Source organism: Leptosomus discolor, chromosome 15 (assembly GCF_034619465.1).
Source record: "Leptosomus discolor isolate bLepDis1 chromosome 15, bLepDis1.hap2, whole genome shotgun sequence".
NCBI classification, from domain to species: Eukaryota; Metazoa; Chordata; class Aves; order Leptosomiformes; family Leptosomidae; genus Leptosomus; species Leptosomus discolor.
In genome coordinates, this window is record NC_141405.1 from 10,753,642 (window position 1) to 10,771,016 (window position 17,375).

At 49.5% G+C, this 17,375-nt stretch overlaps 1 pseudogene; it reads left to right on the plus strand.

Moving 5' to 3' along the window:
* Positions 1-9,184: 9,184 nt before the first annotated feature.
* On the plus strand, positions 9,185-16,233 carry LOC147414422 (tektin-3-like; annotated as a pseudogene).
* The last annotated feature ends 1,142 nt before the right edge of the window (positions 16,234-17,375 follow it).

Below are 17,375 nucleotides of genomic sequence, written 5' to 3' on the forward strand. Positions count from 1 at the left end.
CCCAGATGACTCCAGCTCACAGCACAGGTCCAGACAGACCTGCCTGCCCTCCCTGCTCTCCCAGGGGCAGCCCCCGAGAGCTGTAACCTGTGCCAAGGTCCTGCCCTGGCCCCAGCATCTTGGCAGGATCTCTCTTCAGAGCTGCAGCCCTAAACAGGAAGCAATTGTCTATTTTTTTTTTTTTCTTTCTTTTTTACTAGCACTTTTGTCTCACAGAGACTAAAGATAGGTTTCCTCTACTTTGTGTGTATCTTGGAGCCAGAGTCTGTCGGAGACAGCAGCCACCCTTTCTAAAGAGACGATATAACCGCAAGCAAGAAAAACTGTCCAGCTCATCGCACCTTCCCTTTCTGCACTTATCTCCCTCCCCAAAATAAGCCGATGGCATGCTGAACTCATAGGGACTTCCAGTTTTTGTTGGCACCCTCGCTAGCCTTTGTGCTGCTTTGAGCTGTTACTCTCCCTGTGTTCCTTTACTGAAAGCTTTCATAAACCCTGGTGATTTTGGCTGCTCGGCTGTTTTGAAGCCCCGCTCCAGATGGCTGGTTTTCAGGCAGAGCTGCCTGTTTTCTGTTTTGAGAATTGGGTCCCGTGAATTGTCTCGAGCTGAGCGCTGGGAAACGGAGGCACCCCAGTCCCTTTCTGAAAGACTCATGCTTTTAAGTGACTTGAGCGAAATCCTGGCATCAGCGACAGCTTCACATTCATTTCATTTCCACCTTCATTTTTGAGTCACATAAAAAGATACCTGAGCTCTGTTGTACTATGAGGGCACACCAATATCAGCACCCAAACTCTCCTATTTTCTCCAATTTTGCTTTCAGAGTCCCCCATCTTTCCCCCTAGCCCAACTCCTTTAAGGCTTTCTCCTAATTGACAGTGTTTATGTGGTGTTGCAATTATCCAGCTCTAAATTTTATCTTCCCGTCCTACCCTCTTGATGCTTCTTTACACAAGATAGGCTGTGGGAGCGTAGCTCGCTGAAAACAGGCATGGAATGCTAGAGGGCCTGCACAAGGAAAACTCTGTTGAACAGTTTGTCTAAGCTAACATAGTAGGCCTCAAGGACGCTTCGACCTTGAGGGTCAGAATAGAAGAATTAGAAGCTAACATCCGTATGAGGCGAAACGCATTAGTATTAATAGTAAAGTGATAGGTAGAAGCAGATGACTGATGTATGTATAGCACAATTGGAGTTTATGAAAAACTGCAAGTCATGATGACTTTGGAAAATTATCCTATTTAAGAAAGTGCATCTGCACAATAAAAGGAGTTTTCTGATATAACTCATATTGAGTCTTTTGTGGATTCTCCAACTCCCGTCTCCGCAATTGGCAACGCATTTCTTTCCTCCATTTGAGCCATGACCAGAGGAATTTCAGTTGCAGCTTCTCTAATTTCTTTCACAAATACTTTCCCCTTTCCTGCAGCAGATTTCCCAGACATTAGAGAATTCCCAGGTCCCTTTGGGCTTTGATTCTCTCCATGCCAGTTTTCCGTAAGTTGACAATATTGATGTTACTTCTGGTAGCTGACACTCTAAAATCTCCCTCAAGCAATTTAGTCATCTAACCCTATGTGTGCTTCAGTTTGAGTCTGTTTTTTCCCCCTCTCACAGTGTGTCCTATGCCCATCCCATGGCAGGAGCCAGCCCTGCCACAAAACTCCTGTAAAATGGGTCTCTAGGGAGAGGGTTTGGGGTGAAATTCTAACAGACACATGGCTTGTGGCAGGGTCTCCTGCACAGGGATGGATTTTCCTCCCATGACTGAGCTGCTGGTGAGTAAAGCTGCTCGGTTCAGTCACTGCAGGGTTGGTTTTGGGGTTGTAGCCGAGCAGCCTTTATCTTTGACGTACACCAGGTGCATTAAACCACTGTCCTGCCTTCCTGCTTCTGATGCATGAGATGCTTTTGCTTTCGTATCATTAAATGATTTGCTTTCATAGATCACTTCTATATAGCATCCCCGGCTGCCTCAGCTGCCTTTCTGCACTGATGTGATGTTTCCTTTCTTTAAATGCCTTCAGTCCGAAGAACGACGTGCCCGCTTTTATCGCTCTTTATTGCTGCTTTATTGCTGGCTTTATCAGCCAAGTTGCTAGGAAAGTTAGTTTGTGGAAATTCCTTTGCCTCCCACAGCTATATTCCCACCCTTCTGCATCATTCCAACAGACCCTGCAAAGCTGGGCTTGTAAACTAATTGTTTACTGACTGGAGGAAAGAAAATAAATTAATAAAATCAGGACAGCGTTGCTTCATGCAAGGGAAGCTTCATGTTGGTGCAGGACCCAGTTGAACAGTTGAGGCCAGTCCATCAAGAGGCTATTTAGAAAAGAGGCTTGGGTGCGCTGTTGTCCAAGAAGGGAAAAATCATTGAATGTCCTGCAGAATTCTGATAGGAATTTGGGTGAAATGAATGCTTGCCAAAAACCATGTTAACAGTGTATTGCATAACTAATGCAGATTATTATGCTCGAGGGAAACAGACTTCCCAAAATGGCATCAGCAGTCAGAAAAAAAACCAAAACAAACTCATTGCGATTATTAAAAAAAAAAAAAAAAAAAAGGAGAGAGAGAAAACTGGCAAAATTCTGAGGAAAATTTTGGCAGTATAGGACCATAGAAATGGCTGTGCTGGCTCAGATCAAAGTCCAGAAAGCTCCAGATTCAGCCTCTGACAGAGCCAACAGGAGACGCTTAGATAAAAGCACCAGAGCAAGGCAAGCACCCTGTGATACTTTCCCAGTCTACTTTCCCAGCTTCCAGCAATTAGTATCTCAAGGACTTCCTGAGCTGACAGGGCTGTCTTTGAATTTAATATCCCCCGATGGATTTGTTTCACAGGGTCTTGTTCCAGTTGTTCTTCGAGCCCGTGCAGACTTGCAGCATCCACTGTGTCCCTCAGTGGGGAGCTGCAGGGGATGGAGTATCATCACCCTCGGGGCATCGGCAGCCGCTTTTGGCACCCTGGAGGAGATTAAAAAAGGGCTCAGGCCTTGGACCGCTGAAGCCAAAAGTGTAAAACTCAATAGCTCGGACAAAAATGTAGCTCAAAGCTGTTTTAGATCTGTGTCCTCTGTAGGTTCAACACAGGAGATCACAGCGGGTTGGCTCCTCTTATATGCTGTCAGCATGCAGGAGATGAGCGCGAATCACAATTTCTGAAAGTATCTGAATATGTTCTGACACAGTCATGTCCCCGCCAGGAAGCTTGGTTGGGATTTTTTTGGTTTTGGAGTCAGTGGGTGAATGTTGGTTTCGTTGAAGCCAGTGGGCTTTTCTCCAGTGCTTTCAGTCTGACTCTATCAGTGACGACAACTGGCTTAGAGTCGAAAGTAAAAAGTTGGATGAAGTCGGGTTTTGGGCATGAACGCAGACAGGACTAAAATATTTTAGAAATTTTTCTTGGTTTGGTGGAAAAGAAATGGCAGGAAAAGTAAGTCAATGTCTCCAAGATGTATTAGACCTCTTGTTTTAGAAGTTTGCTGAAGTTAAATGTCTCCCCTTCTGTTTTTCTTCTGCTTGAAATGGCTTTTCAGATAGCCATTCCACCAGTTTTATCAGAAAAGGTCCAAGACCACTCTTTCAGTGCATTTTGATCCAAACGGCGTTTTACGCTGGAGAAAAGGCCCATTCCTCTCACAGCCCTGCTGCGTGGTAGCCGTGAGGCTCAGTAACCCGCAGCGGCACCCCTTCCTGGGGCATGCGTCTGCCTCCTCCCCGGCCGCCTGGCTGAGACCCAGCCGCGCTCGGTGCACATCCCTCCGTGTGCTGGGGAAAGGGCAAGAGCCTGGCAGCCCTCTGAGCCCTGCTCTCGCTGCCAGCTGGGGGCCAGCTCTCAAAGTGGAGAGCATTCCCCCAGCCCTTCAGCTGGAAATACTTATTTAGTAGTTATTTTCTCTCTGGGTGTGTGTATTTTTATATATTTTTATTTGTTTGTTTGTTTGTTTGGAGGAGCATTATAGGTTCTCCATAAAATGTGAGTCAAACCATATATTGCTCTCCTTACTTCCCTAGTCGCACAGTTGTCTGAAACGAGGATTTTTTTCCCCGTTGTTCTGTCCCCAGCCCCACGTGAGCTGCGGGCTCGCTGATGGCAATGCAGGTTTCTGCCCCTTCCCCTTTGCATTTCAAATCCTCCGTTGCTAGTGGTCTGAATCAACAGGGTAGGGAAGAGGACGGAAATCCCTAAAATTGTGATGACAGAGCAAAGTCTTGGGGTTAAACAAGTTCATCCCCAAGAAAATCTTGTCTTTTTGTGTAGTTTGAAAATGCTTTTTTGAAGAGTGGTTTCATTCACCCGGCCCGGGGAAGGGGATGGTGTAGTGTATGCTGGACCGATGGTGGCAGAGCCCGTGATGGGCTGGTTCAGGTGATGCCGCAGACACAGGTAAATGAGGCTTAGACCCTTCTCAGCAAAGTCATCAAAGTCCACCACTGCCTTGTCAGACTAGCATCTGAGCTAAAGTGATATAAACCCCACTTTCCCTCCTGAATTATCATTATTTTATTCTAGAAATTCAAGCTGAAGCATTGTAAGAGTTTTAAGTTATCCCACGGAATAGATTCAAAGTGAGAAATCCACATTTTTTTACCCAGTGTTTACACAACCTGTCAATCTTACAGTATTCTCAGCACAGCCTGTGGCAAATCTTGTTTGTACACAAAACATTTTTCAAATTTATCGTGGCGCCTGCTTTTATTTAGGCGGTGATGACCACTGCCAGCCACACTCGTATGGAGGCTGAGCTGGGGCAGCTGGGCAGCTTTCGAGCCCCTTGATGGGGAGCACTGTGCAATTCCCTGGCCTGTGCCGGGTCGGGCGGCAGTGACGTCTCTCCAGCAAAACCCCAAGGGCTCTGCTGTGGCCATCCTCACTTTCTCCTCTCCTGGCCCGGACAGTCGCCATCCGGCACCTCCTGCTTTCCTTGCAGTGCTCTCACGTGAGCTCCCTGGAGCAGCACGGCCCCCTGTCCCGAGAGCTGCCATGAGAGCACGTGCTCAGCAGATGTTTTTCCAAGGCCCTGCTCTGTTAAGTTGATGCACCTTTCCAAGAAAAGAAGTGTCTGAGGAGCACGGGAGTGATGTGCTCTTCTCCCTGGATTTCCTCCACAGTTTCTAATCCACAACTCTCAGCCAAAATAGGCTTTGTTACCCGCAGGCTACTCTTTTCCCTGATTTGAGTTTCAGATATTTCTCTGGTGCTTAAAAAGCTGCTTTTGGCACCCTTTTCAGAACTGGAGCCGAGGTGGTTTTGCTCTCCCACCTTCACGGAGGAGCTCGGGTGCAGTTATGTGACCCCCACGCCTCCCGCCTGCCTTTCACCACTGTGCATCTCCCCGCTCTGCTTTTGGGGAACGGGTCAGATAATTTGTCCAGAGACACAGCAGCCCAGATCACAGACCTACAAACCCGAATCAGAAGATCGCCTCTAACGGCAGGCTAGATCGCAGCCCTTGGGGACAAGACCCTTCTCGCTCTGTGTTTGCACAGCCCAGAGCGTGACGCCATCAGCACTACCAGGGTCCTCCCGTTTCAGTGCCTGTTCTCAGGCTAAAGCCTGAAATAACTGGGGAAGGACCCTCTCCAGGAAACATCCCTGATGTCTCTGCGTGACTGGTGTGTGATGCCCTGATGCTGCATGAGGCTGTGTCATGGTGGAGCTCCTGGGGACACTGTGCATCTTCTCACCTGGGGTGCCAGCGCCTGGTGCACCCACCCGCCCCAGTGGAGCCTCTGCTGGGCCACGGGCTGGCCCAGGAACACCAGTGCAGGCACTGGGTTGCCCATGAGGGCACTACTTTGCCCATCAGGAGCACTGGGTGGCACACGGTTGCCCATGGGTGGCACTAGGATGCCCAACGGCTGTACTGGGTTGCCCGTTGATGGCACCGGGGGTTGTCCAGGGACAGGATCAGGTTGTCCAGCAAAGGCAGTAGGTTGCACAGAGTCTGCACTAAGTTGCCCAGGAGTGGCACTGGGTTGCCCACTGAGGGCAGTGAGTTCATAGGATCATAGAATCACAGAATGGTTTGGGTTGGAAGGGACCTCAAAGATCATCTTGTTCCAACCCCCCTGCCATGGGCAGGGACACCTCCCACCAGACCAGGTTGCTCAAGGCTCCATCCAGCCTGGCCTTGAGCACTGCCAGGGATGGAGGATCATAGAATATCTCAAGTTAGAAGGGACCCATAAGGATCAGCGAGTCCAACTCCCTGCTCCTTGCAGGACTACCTAAAACTAAACCCCATGACTGAGAGCATTGTCCAGCTGCTCAACACTTGCCCAACAGCTGCACCTGCTTGCCCAGGGGCTGCACAAAGCTGCCCAGCGAGAGCGGTAGGTTGCCCAGGGCAGGAACTAGGGTGCCATACGAGGGTATTTTCTTGCCCAGGGCTGGCCCTGGGTTGCCCATCGAGAGCGCTGTGTTGCCCGAGGGCTGCATCAGGTTGCCATGGCAGCTGCAGGGAGTCGGCCCGGGCAACACCCGGTCACCCGCTTCTTATGTCACTGACGGCACCGGGGACGCTGCAGTGCCTGGCAGAGCTGCCACCGAGCCTGGCAGCACAGCAGTGAGCAGCAGCCCCCGGGGCACCCTCAAGCCTCCGCAGTGCACCCCGCATCCAAGCAGCTAAGGGTGAGCAAGGGGAGGACTAAAAAAGCAGAGATATTTCTCCTGATCTTCTGCATTATCTCTTATGTCGCCTAAGTGTACCCCAGCTAGGTGGTTGGGGGCTCCCGTGGTGTGTCTGTGTTCAGGGGTGGCAGAAAGTAGCACCCTGGGATGACTTATCCCAAGAGGGTGCAGGGACATTTATTTCAGCTGGAAATGCAGGGGAAAGTAACCCTGGTCCATTCCCAAGTTCTTAAATATGTGTCTGTCAGTGGCTGAAAGGGAATAATTTATTTGCAGGGGTAGGAGCCAGGGAAGCAGTCTCCCACTCTCGGAATGCTGTTTCTCACGTATAAATAAGTGGCACGGAGTTAAGGAAAGTGCAGTCGCCTGTCCCTAGCAGGGACAAAAGGGCTGAAGTGACTGGTTTGTGGGAACCGACACACACAGTGGTTTTTGTTGGACCTGAGCACAGACGTTTCATCCTCAGCTCTGCCAAACTGGCTCGGAGGGTTGTGTTTGTGAAAGTTTTTCTGCTAAATTTGAGGGTGTGAGTTTCCCGCTGCCTATCCCACAGCCTCTTCAGCCAGGCTGGATCCTGGGGCGAGACTCGGTGCCCACAGCTATGCTGCTCTCAAGTCAGGTACTGGGGCAGCCCATGCCAGCATGGCCAAAATTGCTCAAGGCTTGCAAATACTGTCCTCAAAGTTCAGTGATTTCCCAGCTGCGGGCTGTACACTTTTGCCCTCTGACTCATCCCTATTTTTCTCCGATTTGCCCGAACTGAAGGTCCTGTTATTCTCCTGTATTCGCCGTTCTCTAATTTAATAGCTGCATTCTGAGACATTGTTCATCTGAATGCACCAAACTGCTACAGGCACAGGTGACGCAAGAAGTCTCTTAGGTCACCTGTCCCCATAGCTAGATGTTGGAAAACGTGCAGTTTAATGAGTCAATGGGCTGCGAGCGTCCGGCATGAAGGAGGGTTACCCTCGGTGTACAGCAACAGCAGCTCCCAGGCAGAGCCTGCCTGTCTCCGTGTGCCTCCCATCCATCGCCTTTTAAGCCTTCCCGTAGGAAACTGTGACTCCTTCGTCCTGCCCTTGTGTAGAGAGAGGCATTCTTTGTTGCAGAGGTGACTAAAATGAAAGAAACTCTCTTTCCCAAGGGTTTAATGATTTTAAAAATAAGGCAGTCTCTCTCAGCTCGCCTACACATGCAAAGTGATTAGGGTAGCCCAGGAGGAGCAATTAAACCTCTAGCCACGTGATCGCTTCTGTCGATGCTTTGTTCTAGAATAAAAGTGAGTTTATTTCATGCAAACATCCCATTTTTAAAGGAATAAAGTTGATTTCATGCTGTGACAAATAGGATTTAGCACATGCTTCAGGTCAATCTCCCCTCCCACCCAGGGATCTTGTTGTAGCACACCAGCGTCCCAATCTTTCACTGCGGCTCCGAGCCAGGCTGGGAGCAGTGGGGATGGGATGGTGTTAGGGGAAGGACACATCCCTGCAACACAGCACCTGGCTACAACAGCTATAGGGACTTATTCTGCCCGTGGGTGACACCTGTAACCATACAGAAACTTCACACCGAGCACAGCATACCCTCCTGAGTGTTTGTCCTTAGATGAGGTGTGTCAGGTACATTCGGTGGCCCCTCTGCATTATATTTCTGATAAAATTGACTGATAACCTTAATCTGAAAAGAGCAATGGCACCCACATGCCTTACACAGTTATTGGTAGCAAAATCTTCCTGTGTGACTCTTCCCCTTAGGGTTACTGCAAGGCTGGTGTTTACGAGCTGCTCTGAAAAGACTTTGTGGGATATCTCCTTTCCAAGTGCATTTGTTTTACAGCAGGTGAGCCAGAGATGTTTTTCTTCCTTTGCAAGTCCAGAGATGGCTGTTCTTTTTAGGTTGAAATGGGGGGGGGTGGGGGGGGGTGGGTGCAGGGGTGGGGTGAAATTTGGATATAGTCCAAATTTAAGCAAAGCTCAGCTCACCTGCGGACACCTCACTCAAGCTTTTACTGCAAGTGAAAATAGAGATGATGAGGATGGATTCCCTCACCCACAAACCGCGCTGGGTTGGTAGCAGCTGTGCATCCAAAGCTATCACGGCTGGTAATGGAACTTTTAAAGAGGAAATTACAGCAGGAATACTATAAGATCAGCAAAAACGCTGGCCAAAAGAAACAAATGAACATCAGAGAATCAGCAACTACAGTTTCATTGGACGGACAGACAAAATGAAGGCACAGTATCTGTCATTCTCCTTAGTAGCCATGATTTGTTTCTCTCTACATTCCAAGACCTGATGAGAGATACTGACAACAAAGTAAAATCCTTATATATAAAAATGCTTGGGATGCTGTCAGAAGGGATTTGCTTTCAAGAGTTTTAGGCCTGTCCAGGCGATGTGTGGGTGCTGTGTGCATCGCTCTTCGTATTTTAAGTTGCGTGTGTCGCTGTAAGAAGTAGCGCAAGTGCAGGAGCTTACTGAGTGAGGTTGTCTTCTTCTGTCTCCTTTGTGCAGGACACATACCTGAATAGCGGCGTTCAAGAATGGAGCTGGTTGGATCTCCCTTAACTGCAACATATGCCCATCCAAGATCAACACCTACCAAGTTTCTGCCTGCCATCAGCACCATGGCTTCAAGCTATAAGAACCGTTTTCCTTACTACCCCTTGCCTCAGAGCTTCAGCCTCCCCCGGATGCCCAGAGCCTACTACAAAGCAGCTGCCATCAACCCAACTTTGGCTCCCTTTTCCAAAAGCTCCCAGGGGTTACCCCCAAGCAAGATGCTTCCTTTTGTTTCCAACAGAACAACCCTCTTCAGCCGGTACACCTCTGACGACTGGTACATGTCCAATCTGACCAACTACAAAGAGTCGGAGACTACCCGGCGCAATGCCGAGTGTCTGAGAGTCGATACCTCCCGTCTGATTCACGATAAATATCAGCAGACAAAGAAGACCCAAGTAGAAAGCACCAAAAACCTGGGAGATCGTGTCCAAGAGATAGAATTTTGGAAGTCAGAGCTCTGCCATGAGCTGGATGAGATGATCGGGGAAACGAACGCACTCACAGACTTGAAGAAAAGACTGGAGAGAGCCTTGGCTGAGACAGAGGCCCCTCTCCAGGTAAGCACCCTGTCCGGTGGGCTGCAAGCTGTAGCCTACTGCTGAAACATCTGCAGCCATTCAGACGCCCAATTAAGTTTCATTGCAGCTCCGTAACGTCTAGAAAGTTTTTATTAAGAGACCATTAGTTAAGTTAGTAATAAACAAATGCCTTGCCATCTGCTGTCTCCCCTATCAGTACGTACTGAGCACATCAGAACAGTATTTGCTTAACCAAATATTTTTATAAGTGGTACATCCAAAATCCTGGTTTGGGAGACAAAAGCCCATGTCCTCCTACGAGGCTCTGGCGAGGTCAGCCTCAAGCCTGACACAGGTCCCTGCCTTCAGCTGTGGCTGCGCCAGGGACACGTGTGCTCCCCCACGTTGATTTAATGCTGATGTTGCAGCTCGGCTGCTCGTTGTCAGCTAAACCAGCTGCCCTGGGCACTTTTTTTCCCGTGCTGTCGTCTCTGTGCCCACCTACAATTTCATTTCTTACATTACTTGACATGGGGACCATCCCTGTAGGGATTTGCAACCAGCAGTGATGGCATGTCCCCAACAGGTCACTCAGGAGTGCTTGCTTCACCGGGAGAAGAGGATGGGCATTGACCTGGTCCATGATGATGTGGAGAAACAGCTCTTTGTGGTAAGTTTGTCAACACAGATCATGTGTTATTTTTACCTAAACTACTCTGAACAGGTTTTGCAGCCCTGTTCCCTCTCTGGCTCCTTAGTGCCTGTGAGGTGCTAAACTCTTCAAACCCCCAAAACCTGCAGGGCCAGGGGACGACGTTCCCCCACGCAGCAGCGTGCCCACACGGTGTGGGTAAGACTTGCCCTGCCAGAGGCAGGAATAGCTGAAAACCAGCTGTGTGTTTGTGTAGCCTATCAGGGTCCTCTGTCCCTCTTCAAGGAGCTTGTGGGACTCTCCTGCCTTTCAGAGCCCTGCCGGCACAGGATCTATAAGTATCTGTCACATACATGTGATATATCTCTATATATCTGTGTCACATACATATATATTACGCACACATGCACACACACAGATATGGAGAAGGCAGTGTCTGCCCGACAGCTTGTCTGGTTTTCCCAACTATGTTACTTGGTCTAATAAAAGATATTACATCTACCCCCAGCTTTGCTTTGCTCAGAGCAGCGTGGCCGCAGTAAGACTGTGTGTGCTTAGGCAATGCATTTTATAGCAGTCCTAAAACCGCGCACTCCTGCCTGCCTTTATATAGGCTGCTTTAAATTATGAATAAAAAGCAAACACGATGAGAGCTGGCACAGAAGATGGGATCCTATCGCAGGGTACAACAAAATACAATCACTGCAAAGGCATCGCGAAACTGGGAAGGAAACTGCAGCCCCTGGGACTGTGAAGCCACTGCTCTGTTAGAAGATTTTTTCTTATGAGTCAGGCCCTAAAAAAATTGAAAGATTAGTTTAAGGGTCATGAGATTTTAAGAAAATAATTGGAGCTGGTTATCTCCATAATGGCATTTTGGATTTTAAGTGTTTCGGACATATTTAGGCCATGCTTTTCAGCTGGCTCCTGCAGACAGGAGGGCTTAAAAATTATGGTTTTGGAGCACTAATCACCTGCCTCCAGTAGCTGGGGCTTCACAAACGCGATAGATTTGTGCTGAAGTCAAGTGAGCTGAGAGCAGCACATGCCTTCCTCCGGTGGAGCTGGATGTTTCTTAGAAATGGCTTAGAAAGTTACACCAAACTCAAGTCCGTCTCCTCTTGTCCCAGATGGATGGGATTTCTCCTGGGGAAGAAAACATTTGGGGAGCAAAAAGGGCAGATGCTGATTGGGGATGGGGATGTGTAGCGCTGCTGGTCCAGAGAACCTCTATGCCTGTTCATATCAGGTCAGGATCTGTCCCTGTCTCCTATAGTGGAACTAATCATCACTTGACATTGATGTCAAGATGAGAAAACACTTGGCAACCCACCCTGAAAGTGAAGTGGGAGGCCATGGCTGTGGCCACAGCACCCTCCCATCCCCTCCTGGTCGCTGCGCCCAGGCTCAGCTGCACAAGTGAGCGCTCTGGGGTTGGGGGGCACTTTCTCCACTCCCTGCCAGTTTGCTTTGTCCTTGCTGTGTGCACGGTTGGAGAGGCCTGAGGGGATGAGTGTGACCAGGACAACTGAGCATGGATACTGATGGGGTCATGTTTTGCCTTTGCCCAGGAAGCCGACGTCATCAGATCCTGCCAGGAGAGGATGCAGCAGTACCTGGATAAGGCGAAAGCCCAGCTCGCGTAAGGAGGAGCTCCTTCTCTCATGCTGCATTTGCAGCTGCGATGTGAAACCCCGGCAGACCCCCACCTCTGCCCACACCCTACAGCCGTAAAACCTGGGCAGGCTCCATGGGAAGCGGGCAGTGGCGCCCACAGGAGCACGTAGCTGCCCAGGTGGGAGGAAACCATTCCACCCATACATCCCCACCCATGGCTCTTGTTTGTGTGTTGAAGGTCCAACAGGGCAGCCCAGCATGAGCTGGAGAGGGACCTGGCCAACAAGCAGACAGCCTACCACATCGACGACAAGTGCCACCACCTGAGGAACACCTCCGATGGCATCAGCTACTTCCGAGGGGTGGAGCGGGTTGACGCCACGTGAGTGCACGCTGGGCAGCACGAGAGCACCGAGCTGTCCCTGGGATGCGCGGTGCCTCGCCCTGGCAGGGAACGGGTTGTCCCCAGCCCACTGTAAAGGCATGTGTCTCTGCATGGCACATCCATCCTGCCTGGAAACACCCATCTTGGAGGGGCCGTTTCTCCCTGCTCACCATAAAGGGAGAACAACCCTCTGCTTTCAGCTGGATGCTGAACACCCAGTGGGTGAAAGCGAGTCCCACCTAATTACACATTATATCAGGGTTCAGAGATCAGCCTGAAAATGAACTCAGCCCAACACCTCTGCACAGCTCATTAAGTTTATGCGTATTTTCAAAGATGTGTCAGTGCTTGCATGAGCGCTCTTGGTTGACGTGACGTCTGGGGGGTTCACCCCTGCATGGAGAGGGCCTGGCAGGGAGCCGAAATGACACAGAAGATAAAGAAATAGAGAGCATGGTCCTGGGATACGGTTCAGCTGCTTTTGGGTGCCAGGAATTCAGCTTCGGCTCTGCAGTAGATGAATGGTGACCTAAACCAGCACTCGCAGAGATATGCGCTAAGTGGCAAAGGGCTGAGGGAATATATCTGCTGCTCACAAGGACGCGTGCAGTTTATGGAGGGGCATAGATTGATTCAATCTTTCTAATATTTGAATAATTATTCACAGCTCAGACATATTGCAAATGAATTGCAAAGGATTGATGCTAAAATTCAGAGGGGGGCAAAATGTGCCGAGAACCAGCATGTTTTAAATGGGGCTTATGTGGTATTTAAGTCTTTTGTTGACCTTGTTCTGGCCTACTGCACAGGCGTGAACTTCATCGTGAATGCACAGACAGGGAAATGAATATTATCTAATGCTTGTTCAGTTTAGTATGAAACTGAGATAAGTTATGAGCAAAATTAATTGACTGCAATCTGCGCGTCGACGTGAAGCTGGGAATCACTTGGCACTTAGATGGCTCGAACGTGTAAATATGAGGTCTGACTAAAATCTTCATTTTTCTGGGGGAATCTTTGCTTTGTCTGGGCTTTCATAAGTACCACAGTTGTCTTCATGAACATGTCATCATTTCATAAGCATATCGAACAAATGGTGTCCAGGTGTTTTACCTTCATGTGGTCAAATTAAGAGCGTAGCTTTAACCTGCATTTAATCCACACTGCTCCCATGGCATGCCTGGCCATGGCCAGCTTCAGCAGCATGGGCTTACTGGAGGCCTCTCCTTCCTCCTCCCCAGGATCTCGGTGCCAGAGTCGTGGGCCAAGTTCTCGGACGACAACATTCTCCTCTCCCAGAGCGAACGGGCGGCCTCCGCCAAGCTGCGGGACAACCTCGAGAACCTGCTGGTGGTGACGGCCAACGAGATGTGGCGCCAGTTCAACAGGGTGAACGTCGCCTTTGCCAACCGCATCGCTGAGACAGCTGACGCCAAGAGCAAGATTCAGACCCACCTGGCCAAGGTAGCCTGAACCCCTCCCTTTCGGTGTGACACCGTCACTTCCCAGTGACACCACTCTCCACACAGACCTGGCCCAAGAAGAGGAACGGTTGCTACAAGGAGCTGGTTATAGTATCATTATCTGTTTGAAATTCCAAGTACTGGGGACATTCTCCTTGGAGCAGGACAAGTTGGCACTGTAACTTCCTCTCAAGGGATCCTTTATTTCCCTAGTGCCCAGCAGCAAAGGGATTTCAAGCAGAAGGTGGAAATGCTGTTTGCATCTCCTGGTAGTTACTTCAGAAGTGCTGGCTGCCCTGCAGAAAGTCTTTGCTGGGCCTCTACTGGGGTGCCTGCCGGGGGGTTTGCAGGCTCCCTTCTCCTCCAAGGACATGCTTTCAGGCTCAGTGCTCCAGGTTTGCTGCATGGTCAGCCGTGTGTTTCCCGCATGGCTCTGCCAAGCAGGGGAAGTGGAGATCAGTGATGGGCACCTGGCTCGGACTGCTGGGTCTCATGGAAAGCTTCCTGAAAAGAGCTTGACACGGTATCGATTAACTGAGCAGAGACTGGGCTTGCAGCTCTGCAGGCTGATGTCACGTCTTTAATTGAGGATCCATTAAAAACTTTCCCTCTATGAGTTGCTATTGATGGATGATCAATTCCTGCAAGCAGTAATTTTGGGTAGCTGGTAATTCAATAGATCCATCACTGCTCCAAAATCTCCTCTGATGTGACAGCAACAGCAAAGAGAGGCTTTTCCTTGAAAAGAAATCTGCTGGATCTGTGCCTTGGCATGTGTCAGAGCGACAGGGGTCTGAGCCCAGGGTCTGCTTATTCATCTTGTTTTTTTCTGCAGATGGACAGGAGAAAAGGGAAATGATGTGGTCACTTGAGAATATATCATTTAATTTATGAATGCGTTTTTTTCATGCCAGACACTGCAGGAAATCTTCCAGATCGAGATGAACATAGAAGCCATCCGAAAAGCCATTAGGGACAATGGGCTAGTGTTAAAAGTGGCTCAGACCCGGCTGGATGAGCGCACGCGGAGACCCAATGTGGAGCTGTGCCGGGACACTGCCCAGCTCCGGTAAGGCAGGACCCAGGGCTGGGAGGGTCCTTGAGGAGTGACTGGTCGTAGCGCTCAGGAGCATCACTGGATGACAAAATTAATCTTTTTTTTTTTTTTTTTCCCCAAAGAGTCATTCCATAAGTGCACTGGTATAATCAAGAGCAATGATTAGGTATCCCGGCCTCGGGGTGGTAGAAGAGCTCTGCACCCACGAAGGAGGCTGTACGCCATGGCCGGGTACAGCCTGATACCACCCCGTGAAGGGATGGATTTTTCCCACTTGGGTAAACCTCACCTACTCTCCTGCCTGCTTCCCAGCTGTTGGATGGCTTAGTTTTGCAGTATAAGCCCTTTAATCTCTGACAGGCTTGTGTTGAGAGCACTTAGCTGCTTCCTTTTGGGTCACTGCAAGAAAGGATGCACCATGTGGAGAAGCAGTAAGGGCTGTCCTCACCTCCCCTGAGGACACTGGAAATCCTTTCAAGGACATAGTGAGCCCTTTGGGACTGCACCCCAAGGGGCCGTGGAGGAGCAGGCTGCCCTGAGTGCCCAACAGCACCCCATGTGAGGGGTGAGGCACCCCAAACCTCACCCCTCCTCCTAGGAGCCCTCTGGGAATGACTCCACGTGAAGCTTTTTAGAAGCCATATAAACCCAGCCCTTGCATGCCATTGGGTTTTTCCATCCTCCACTTGTTTCACATTCACTTTTAGCCTCTCCCAGCTCCCCCATTTTGCTGTGTGTGCATCCGTGGGTGTGGGGAGGAACGCTGCACAGGGAGATCCGGGTGGGTGAACCAACAAACCCGCAAAACCAAACAGGAACAGGAAACCACAGCTGCTCATCCCTCTTCTCGGTGGCACAAGCTGCTCCAGGAGATGAGGCTGCACATCGCCGAAGCCTTAGAGCAAACTTAACCATGCCTGCCCACGGAGGTCTGGAGGAGCTCTGCCCTCGCCTTTCCCGTGCATCTGCCAGAAATGAGGGGTTGAGTTACTCCGAGCACACTGAAGGGGGAAATCCTGTCCCCAAGGGGACCATCACCAACGCCGTGCTAGAAACCACCCCCGTGACGGGACTGTTAATGGGCATTTCTTGCTGTTTTCCAGCCTCGTCAATGAGGTCCATGAAATCAATGAGACGATCCAGAGCCTTCAGCAGCGGCTGAGAGACGCCGAGAACATACTGCAAATGCTGGTGCATGCCAAGTCGATCTTGGAGCATGACCTGGCCACCAAAGCCAACTCGCTGTTCATTGACCAGGAGAAGTGCATGGGGATGCGCAAGACCTTTCCCAACACTGCACGGCTGCTGGGTTGCTTTTAGGCTGGGCTCAGCTGAACCCACGCTATCTGTTGCAGGAGTATTCCCAGTTTTGCTAGGACGCATTCCCAGTTTTGCTAAGATGCTTTGAAAATACATGATTAGACTTTCACTTCCTCATGAAAGCCCTGAGTAGAAATTAAACGATCACTTTGTGTGTTACATGGTCTACCAGGATTTTTTATTCCTTTGGTTTTTCACTTTCCGTTGCTTTTCCACGGTGTGCCAGAAAGTAGCTGAAAATATCCTGTGTGTGACTAAGAGTAAATCCACCCACAGCGATACATTCCTACCCTTTCAGTCTGTGATTTTAGGAGAAAAACTCTCATGTCCTCCTCGCTTTGAGCCTGTCTGATGCGGAAAAAGCACAAGGGGAAGTAAAGCTAGTTGTCAGAGTAATTAGCTGTTGACATCTTTAATGTATTTTTAATGGTTCAGGAGAAGAAACACAAACTATCTAGTAAAGCATTACAGTATGTTCTGTTCCTAAACAGAAAAACTTGCATTTTAAGCTGATGTCTAGTGATCATTTTCTTGCTTTTGAAAAATTTTAAATGTCATCTAAAATGTCAGTGCTGGGGTCTTAAAACAAAGAAGTGCTTTTGGCTAGCTAATTGAAGAAAATGCTGCGGTTTTAATCTTGGTGAGTATGGATTGGTTCCTAATTTAACCTCTTGCAAGTAGTTTGTTGGTGGAAGCACCAAAGCACTTTGAAGATAAAGGAACAAATCAGTCCTTAAGTCAGCCACCTCGACTGCCATAGTACCTGCTCTCTGGCTGTAAATTTTACCAAGTGTTTGAATTTTCAGAGGATAAGTCTTTAATCAATCTGAAGTTCAGTGTGACAGTCACTTTGCAAATTGTCCCGTCAGACTCACGTGTCAGACACTCTCGACTCTTTTAACCTAAGCAGAGCTGAGCTCAGCCTAAAGCCTGTAGGCACCAAGAATCCCAAAGGAGCAGAAGCTCAAGTCCCTTCTCTTCCCTTGAGAATCCAGGGCATGGACCTCCTGGCCCAGCGTGGGGACTCTCAGGAGCTGAGAGCATCTTCTCTCATCTCGTACCCCCAGATGACTCCAGCTCACAGCACAGGTCCAGACAGACCTGCCTGCCCTCCCTGCTCTCCCAGGGGCAGCCCCCGAGAGCTGTAACCTGTGCCA